The sequence below is a fragment of the Pristiophorus japonicus genome, chromosome 9, assembly GCF_044704955.1.
Source record: "Pristiophorus japonicus isolate sPriJap1 chromosome 9, sPriJap1.hap1, whole genome shotgun sequence".
NCBI lineage: Eukaryota > Metazoa > Chordata > Chondrichthyes > Pristiophoridae > Pristiophorus > Pristiophorus japonicus.
The window spans coordinates 193,193,918-193,203,767 of record NC_091985.1 but is presented as its reverse complement, the minus strand read 5'-3'; positions in this window follow the sequence as shown (position 1 = coordinate 193,203,767).

Below are 9,850 nucleotides of genomic sequence, written 5' to 3'. Positions count from 1 at the left end.
AAGGTCCCTCTGTTCCTCTACACTTCTCAGTGTCCTACCATTTAATGTGTATTCCTTTGCCTTGTTAGACCTCCACAAATGCATTACCTCACACTTCTCCGAAGTGAAATCCATTTCCCACTGTTCTGCCCACCTGACCAGTTCATTGATGTCTTCCTGCAGTCTGCAGCTTTCTGATTCATTATCAACCTCACGGCCTATTTTAGTATCATCTGCAAACTTCTTAATCATACTCCCTACATTCAAATCTAGATCATTGATCTATACCACAAAAAGCAAGGGACCCAGCACTGAGCCCTGTGGAACCGCACTGGATACAGCCTTCCAGTCACAAAAACACCCATCAACCATTACCCTTGGCTTCCTGCCTCTGAGCCAACTTTGGATCCAACTTGCCACTTTGCCCTGGATCTCTTTTACTTTTGTGACCAATCTGCCATGTGGGACCTTATCAAAAGCCCTGCTAAAATCCATATAGACTACATCGTGCGCACTACCCTCATCAACCCTCCTGGTTACCTCCTCAAAATACAATCAGGTTAGTCAGACACGACCTCCCCCGAACAAATCCATACCGACTGTCCTTGATTAATCTGTGTCTTTCTAAATGAAGAATTATACTGCCCCTCGGGAATTGTCCCAATAATTTTCCCAACGCCGATGTTAGGCTGACGGCAGTTGATATCTTCCTGAAGTCTCAGATTTTCATTGTGGAAAAACTTGGTTTTTTTCTGTTCCCCGCACCTGCCCCCCCCCCCCCTCCCCACCCACCACCCCTTCCGCCGTCTCTCGACAGGGCACCGGGAAATCCGCTTGACCGGAGGTCAGGACCCCTGCCAGGGGCGGGTCAGCGTGCGTGACCAGGGGACGTGGGGCTCGCTGTGCGACACGGTGTGGGATCTGACCCTGGCCCACGGGATCTGCCGTTACCTGGGCTGCGGCAACGCCTCGAGGCTGGACCAGAGCTACAAGCTGACAAGCGGGCACACCTGGGGCGACATGTGCCAGGACAACGCCAGTGAGATACCCGCCTGCCTCCACTCGCTGCCCAGGAACGCGTGCGACATCGACAGGGCAGCGGGCGTGGTTTGCACCGGTAAAGAAATAAATGCGGGCGCGCCGGACTCAAAGCCGTCGTCTAATCCGTTGTTATTTGCGCACCGCACTTTAGGCAGGATGTGAAGGTCTTGGAGAGGGTACAGAGGGAGATTACCCAGAAGGGTACCGGGGATGTGAGACCTCAGTTACATGGGGAGACTGGAGAAGCTGGGATTGTTCTCCTTAGAGCAGAGAAGGTTAAGGGGAGATTGACCAGAATGGTACCGGGGATGTGAGACCTCAGTTACATGGGGAGACTGGAGAAGCTGGGATTGTTCTCCTTAGAGCAGAGAAGGTTAAGGGGAGATTGACCAGAATGGTACCGGGGATGTGGGACCTCAGTTACATGGAGAGACTGGAGAAGCTGGGGTTGTTCTCCTTAGAGCAGTGAAGGTTAAGGGGAGATTTGATCGAGGTGTTTAGAATCATGAAGGGTTTTGATAGAGTAAATAAGGAGAAACAGTTTCCTGTGTCAGGAGGGTCAGTAACCAGAGGACACAGATTGAAGGTGATTGGGAAAAGACCCAGAGGGGAAGATGAGGAGATGTGTTTACGCAGCATCTGGTGCACTGACTGGTGTCTCTCAGTCCCACTCTCTCAGGGTGATATTTGTACACTGACTGGTGTCTCTCAGTCCCTCTCCCTCAGGGAGATAGCTGTACACTGACTGGTGTCTCTCAGTCCCCTCTTCCTCAGGGAGATATCTGTACAGCGACTGGTGTCTCTCAGTCACCTCTACCTCGGGGAGATAGCTGTACACTGACTGGTGTCTCTCAGTCCCCTCTCCCTCAGGGAGATAGCTGTACACTGACTGGTGTCTCTCAGTCCCACTCTCTCAGGGAGATATCTCTACACTGACTGATGTCTCTCAGTCCCTCTCTCTCAGGGAGATATCTGTACACTGACTGGTGTCTCTCAGTCCCCTATCCCGCAGCGAGATATCTGTACACTGACTGGTGTCTCTCAGTCACCTCTGCCTCAGGGAGATATCTGTACACTGACTGGTGTCTCTCAGTCCCTTCTCTCTCAGGGATATATCTGTACACTGACTGGTGTCTCTCAGTCACCTCTCTCTCTCAGGGAGATATCTGTACACTGACTGGTGTCTCTTAGTCCCCTCTCTCTCTCAGGGAGATAGCTGTACACTGACTGGTGTCTCTCAGTCCCTCTCCCTCAGGGAGATATATGTGCACTGATTGGTGTCTCTCAGTCCCCTCTCTCTCAGGGAGATATCTGTACACTGACTGGTGTCTCTCAGTCCCTCTCCCTCAGGGAGATATCTGTACACTGACTAGTGTCATAAGAACATAAGAACATAAGAATTAGGAATAGGAGTAGGCCATCTATCCCCTCGAGCCTGCTCCGCCATTCAACAAGATCATGGCTGATCTGGCCGTGGACTCAGCTCCACTTACCCGACCGCTCCCCGTAACCCTTAATTCCATTATTAGTTAAAAATCTATCTATCTGTGACTTGAATACATTCAATGAGCTAGCCTCAACTGCTTCCTTGGGCAGAGAATTCCACAGATTCACAACCCTCTGGGAGAAGAAATTCCTCCTCAACTCACTTTTAAATTGGCTCCCCAGTATTTTGAGGTTGTGCCCCCTAGTTCTAGTCTCCCCAGTGGAAACAACCTCTCTGCCTCTATCTTGTCTATCCCTTTCATTATTTTAAATGTTTCTATAAGATCACCCCTCATCCTTCTGAACTCCAACGAGTAAAGACCCAGTCTACTCAATCTATCATCATAAGGTAACCCCCTCATCTCCGGAATCTGCCTCGTGAATCGTCTCTGTACCCCCTCCAAATCTAGTATATCCTTCCTTAAGTAAGGTGACCAAAACTCAGTCTCTCAGTCCCCTCTCCCTCAGGGAGATATATGTACACTGATTGGTGTCTCTCAGTCACTCTCTCTCAGGAAGATATCTGTACACTGACTGGTGTCTCTCAGCTCCTCTCCCTCAGCGAGATATCTGTAAACTGACTGGTGTCTCTCAATCCATTCTCCCTCAGGGAGATATCTGTACACTGACTGATGTCTCTCAGTCCTTCAGGGAGATATCTGGACACTGACTGGTGTCTCTCAGTCCCCTCTCCCTCAGGGAGATATCTGAACACTGACTGGTGACTCTCAGTCCCACTCTCTCAGGGAGATATCTGTACACTGACTGATGTCTTTCAGTGCTTCAGGGAGATATCTGTACACTGACTGTTGTCTCTCAGTCCCCTCTCTCTCAGGGAGATATCTGTACACTGACTGGTGTCTCTTAGTCCCTTTCCCTCAAGGAGATATCTGTACACTGACTGGTGTCGCTCAGTCCCCTCTCTCTCAGGGAGATATCTGTACACTGACTGGTGTCTCTCAGTCCCCTCTCTCTCAGGCAGATATTTGTACACTGACTGGTGTCTCTCAGTCCCTTTCCCTCAGGGAGTTATTTGTACACTGACTGGTGTCTCTCAGTCCCTCTCCCTCAGGGAGATATCTGTGCACTGATTGGTGTCTCTTAGTCCCTTTCCCTTGGTGAGATATCTGTACACTGACTGGTGTCTCTTAGTCCCCTCTCCCTCAGGGAGATATCTGTACACTGACTGGTGTCTCTCAGTCCCCTCTCCCTCAGGGAGATATCTGTACACTGATTGGTGTCTCTCAGTCACTCTCTCTCAGGAAGATATCTGTACACTGACAGGTGTCTCTCCGCTCCTCTCCCTCAGGGAGATATCTGTAAACTGACTGGTGTCTCTCAATCCATTCTCCCTCAGCGAGATATCTGTATACTGACTGATGTCTCTCAGTCCTTCAGGGAGATATCTGGACACTGACTGGTGTCTCTCAGTCCCCTCTCGCTCAGGGAGATATCTGAACACTGACTGGTGTCTCTCAGTCCCACTCTCTCAGGGATATATCTGTACACTGACTGATGTCTTTCAGTCCTTCAGGGCGATATCTGTACACTGACTGTTGTCTCTCAGTCACCTCGACCTCAGGGAGATATCTGTACACTGACTGGTGTCTCTCAGTCCCCTCTCTCTCAGGGAAATATCTGTACACTGACTGGTGTCTGTCAGTCCCCTCTCTCTCAGGGAGATATCTCTACACTGACTGGTGTCTCTTAGTCCCTCTCCCTCAAGGAGATATCTGTACACTGACTGGTGTCTCTCAGTCCCCTCTCTCTCAGGGAGATATCTGTACACTGACTGGTGTCTCTCAGTCCCCTCTCTCTCAGGGAGATATCTGTACACTGACTGGTGTCTCAGTCCCTTTCCCTCAGGGAGATATTTGTACACTGACTGGTGTCCCTCCGTCCCCTATCCCTCGGGGAGATATCTGTACACTGATTGGTGTCCCTCCTTTCCCTATCCCTCGGGGAGATAGCTGTACACTGATAGATGAATACGTGGCTTGAGCAGTGGTGCAGCAGGGAGGGATTCAAATTCCTGGGGCATTGGAACCGGTTCTGGGGGAGGTGGGACCAGTACAAACTGGACAGTCTGCACCTGGGCAGGACCGGAACCAATGTCCTAGGGGGAGTGTTTGCTAGTGCTGTTGGGGAGGAGTTAAACTAATATGGCAGGGGGATGGGAACCAATGCAGGGAGACAGAGGGAAACAAAAAGGAGACAAAAGCAAAAGACAGAAAGGAGATGAGGAAAAGTGGAGGGCAGAGAAACCCAAGGCAAAGAACAAAAAGGGCCACTGTACAGCAAAATTCTAAAAGGACGAAGGGTGTTAAAAAAACAAGCCTGAAGGCTTTGTGTCTTAGGAGTATCCGTAATAAGGTGGATGAATTAACTGTGCAAATAGATGTTAACAAATATGATGTGATCGGGATTACGGAGACGTGGCTCCAGGATGATCAGGGCTGAGAACTCAACATCCAGGGGCATTCAACATTCAGGAAGGATAGAATAAAAGGAAAAGGAGGTGGGGTAGCATTGCTGGTTAAAGAGGAGATTAATGCAATAGTTAGGAAAGACATTAGCTTGGATGATATGGAATCTATATGGGTAGAGCTGCAGAACACCAAAGGGCAAAAAACGTTAGTGGGAGTTGTGTACAGACCTCCAAACAGTAGTAGTGATGTTGGGGAGGGCATCAAACAGGAAATTAGGAGTGCATGCAATAAAGGTGCAGCAGTTATAATGGGTGACTTTAATATGCACATAGATTGGGCTAGCCAAACTGGAAGCAATACGATAGAGGAGGATTTCCTGGAGTGCATAAGGGATGGATTTCTAGACCAATATGTCGAGGAACCAACTAGGGGGGAGGCCATCTTAAACTGGTGTTGTGTAATGAGAGAGGATTAATTAGCAATCTCGTTGTGCGAGGCCCCTTGGGGAAGAGTGACCATAATATGGTGGAATTCTGCATTAGGGTGGAGAATGAAACAGTTAATTCAGAGACCATGGTCCAGAACTTAAAGAAGGGTAACTTTGAAGGTAGAGGCGTGAATTAGTGAGGCTAGATTGGCGAATGATACTTAAGGGATTGACTGTGGATGGGCAATGGCAGATATTTAGAGACCGCATGGATGAACTACAATAATTGTACATCCCTGTCTGCCGTAAAAATAAAAAAGGGAAGGTGGCTCAACCGTGGCTATCAAGGGGAATCAGGGATAGTATTAAAGCCAAGGAAGTGGCATACAAATTGGCCAGAAATAGCAGCGAACCCGGGGACTGGGAGAAATTTAGAACTCAGCAGTGGAGGACAAAGGGTTTGATTAGGGCAGGGAAAATGGAGTACGAGAAGAAGCTTGCAGGGAACATTAAGACGGATTTCAAAAGTTTCTATAGATATGTAAAGAGAAAAAGGTTAGTAAAGACAAACGTAGGTCCCCTGCAGTCAGAATCAGGGGAAGTCATAACGGGGAACAAAGAAATGGCAGACCAATTGAACAAGTACTTTGGTTAGGTATTCACTAAGGAGGACACAAACAACCTTCCGGATACAAAAGGGGTCAGAGGGTCTAGTAAGGAGGAGGAACTAAGGGAAATCTTTATTAGTCGGGAAATTGTGTTGGGGAAATTGATGGGATTGAAGGCCGATAAATCCCCAGGGTCTGATGGACTGCATCCCAGAGTACTTAAGGAGGTGGCCTTGGAAATAGTGGATGCATTGATAGTCATTTTCCAACATTCCATTGACTCTGGATCAGTTCCTATCGAGTGGAGGGTAGCCAATGTAACCCCACTTTTTAAAAAAGGAGGGAGAGAGAAAACAGGGAATTATAGACCGGTCAATTATTAAGGATGTCATAGCAGCGCATTTGGAAAGAGGTGACATGATAGGTCCAAGTCAGCATGGATTTGTGAAAGGGAAATCATGCTTGACAAATCTTCTGGAATTTTTTGAGGATGTTTCCAGTAGAGTGGACAAGGGAGAACCAGTTGATGTGGTACATTTGGACTTTCAGAAGGCTTTTGACAAGGTCCCACACAAGAGATTAATGTGCAAAGTTAAAGCACATGGGATTGGGGGTAGTGTGCTGACATGGATTGAGAACTGGTTGTCAGACAGAAAGCAAAGAGTAGGAGTAAATGGGGACTTTTCAGAATGACAGGCAGTGACTAGTGGGGTACCACAGGGTTCTGTGCTGGGGCCTCAGCTGTTTACACTGTACATTAATGATTTAGACGAGGGGATTAAATGTAATATCTCCAAATTTGCGGATGACACTAAGTTGGGTGGCAGTGTGAGCTGCGAGGAGGATGCTATGAGACTGCATAGGTTGACTTGGATAGGTTAGGTGAGTGGGCAAATGCATGGCAGATGAAGTATAATGTGGATAAATGTGAGGTTATCCACTTTGGTGGTAAAATCAGAGAGACAGACTATTATCTGACTGGTGACAGATTAGGAAAAGGAGAGGTGCAACGAGACTTGGGTGTCATGGTACATCAGTCATTGAAGGTTGGCATGCAGGTACAGCAGGCGGTTAAGAAAGCAAATGGCATGTTGGCCTTCATATTGAGGGGATTTGAGTACAGGGGCAGGGAGGTGTTGCTACAGTTGTAGAGGGCCTTGGTGAGGCCACACCTGGAGTATTGTGTACAGTTTTGGTCTCCTAACTTGAGGAAGGACATTCTTGCTATTGAGGGAGTGCAGCGAAGGTTCACCGGACTGATTCCCGGGATGGCGGGACTGACCTATCAAGAAAGATTGGATCAACTGGGCTTGTATTCACTGGAGTTCAGAAGAATGAGAGGGGACCTCATAGAAACGTTTAAAATTCTGATGGGTTTAGACAGGTTAGATGCAGGAAGAATGTTCCCAATGTTGGGGAAGTCCAGAACCAGGGGTCACAGTCTAAGGATAAGGGGTAAGCCATTTAGGACCGAGATGAGGAGAAACTTCTTCACCCAGAGAGTGGTGAACCTGTGGAATTCTCTACCACAGAAAGTAGTTGAGGCCAATTCACTAAATATATTCAAAAGGGAGTTAGATGAAGTCCTTACTACTCGGGGGATCAAGGGTATGGCGAGAAAGCAGGAATGGGGTACTGAAGTTGCATGTTCAGCCATGAACTCATTGAATGGCGGTGCGGGCTAGAAGGGCCGAATGGCCTACTCCTGCACCTATTTTCTATGTTTCTATGTTTGAACACTGACTGGTGTCTCTCAGTCCATTCTCTCTCAGGGAGATATCTGCACGCTGACTGGTGTCTCTCAGTCCCCTCTCCCTCAGGGAGATATCTGTACACTGACTGGTGTCTCTCAGTTCCCTCTCCCTCAGGGAGATATCTGTATACTGACTGGTGTCTCTCAGTCCCCTCTCCCTCAGGGAGATATCTGTACACTAACTGGTGTCTCTCAGTCCCCTCTCCCTCAGGGAGATATCTGTACACTGACTTGTGTGTCTCAGTCCATTCTCTCTCAGGGAGATATCTGTACACTGACTGGTGTCTCTCAGTGTCCTCTCTCTCAGGGAGATATCTGTACACTGACTGGTGTCTCTCAGTCCCCTCTCTCTCGGGGAGATATCTGTACACTGACTGCTGTATCTCAGTCCCTCTCTCTCAGGGAGATAGCTGTACACTGACTGTAATATTTTACTGTACTTACAGGCTCACTAAATCTGACTGGACGTCCTCCTAACGTCACCACCGATTGGATGACAACAGGTACAATGTGTGAGGGCCCTGATTGAATGGGTTGGTCAATACTGGGTCAAATCGTCACAGGTTACTTTTGAGCGAGCTGGTTATAGCGGGCTGGTTGCACAAATTACATTTGGCAACATCACCTTGGCTTAGAGTGTGGGGAAATCAGCCACAATTCCTGCTCCTGATCACTCCACAGCATTGACGCACTGACCACACTTGATCAGTTCCGCTGGGCAGGCCACATTGTCCTGCATGCCAGACACGAGACTCCCAAAGCAAGCTCTCTACTCGGAACTCCTACACGGCAAACGAGCTAAAGGTGGGCAGAGGAAACGTTGCAAGGGCACCCTCAAAACCTCCCTGATAAAGTGCAGCAGCCCTACCTACACCTGGGAGTCCCTGGCCAAAGACCGCCCTAAGTGGAGGAAGTGCATCCGGGAGGGCGCTGAGCACCTCGAGTCTCGTTGCCGAGAGCATACAGAAATCAAGCGCAGGCAGCGGAAGGAGCGTGCGGCAAACCTGTCCCACCCACCCCTTCCTCCAACCACGGTCTGTCCCACCTGTGACAGAGACTGTGGCTCTCGTATTGGACTGTTCAGCCACCTAAGGACTCATTTTCAGACGGGAAGCAAGTCTTCCTCGATTCCGAGGGACTGCCTATGATGATGAGTGACCCGTGGGTTAGAGAGAGAGGAAATCAGCCAGGGTTCCTGCTCCTGATCACTGTCCAGGGACACCTGGGTTTGAGAGAAGGGAAATCAGCCAAGGTTCTTGCACCTGATCACTGTCCAGTGACCCCTGGGTTCGAGAGAGGGGAAAAAAGCCAGGGTTCCTGCTCCTGATCACTGCCCAGTGACCCCTGAGTGAGAGAGAGGGGGAAATCAGCCAAGGTTCTTGCTCCTGATCACTGTCCAGTGACCCCTGGGTTAGAGAGAGGGGAAATCAGCCAAGGTTCTTGCTCCTGATCACTGTCCAGTGACCCCTGGGTTAGAGAGAGGGGAAATCAGCCAAGGTTCTTGCTCCTGATCACTGTCCAGTGATCCCTGGGTTAGAGAGAGGGGGAAATCAGCCAAGGTTCCTGCTCCTGATCACTGCCCAGTGACCCCTGAGTGAGAGAGAGGGGGAAATCAGCCAAGGTTCTTGCTCCTGATCACTGTCCAGTGACCCCTGGGTTAGAGAGAGGGGAAAATAGCCAGGGTTCCTGCTCCTGATCATTGTCCAGTGAACCCTGGGTTAGAGAGAGGGGAAATCAGCCAAGGTTCTTGCTCCTGATCACTGTCCAGTGACCCCTGGGTTAGAGAGAGGGGAAAATAGCCAGGGTTCCTGCTCCTGATCACTGCCCAGTGACCCCTGAGTGAGAGAGAGGGGGAAATCAGCCAGGGTTTCTGCTCCTGATCACTGTCCAGTGACCCCTGGGTTAGAGAGAAGGGAAATCAGCCAGGGTTCTTGCTCCTGATCACTCTCCAGTGACCCCTGGGTTAGAGAGAGGGGAAAATAGCCAGGGTTCCTGCTCCTGATCATTGTCCAGTGAACCCTGGGTTAGAGAGAGGGGAAATCAGCCAAGGTTCTTGCTCCTGATCACTGTCCAGTGACCCCTGGGTTAGAGAGAGAGGGGAAAATAGCCAGGGTTCCTGCTCCTGATC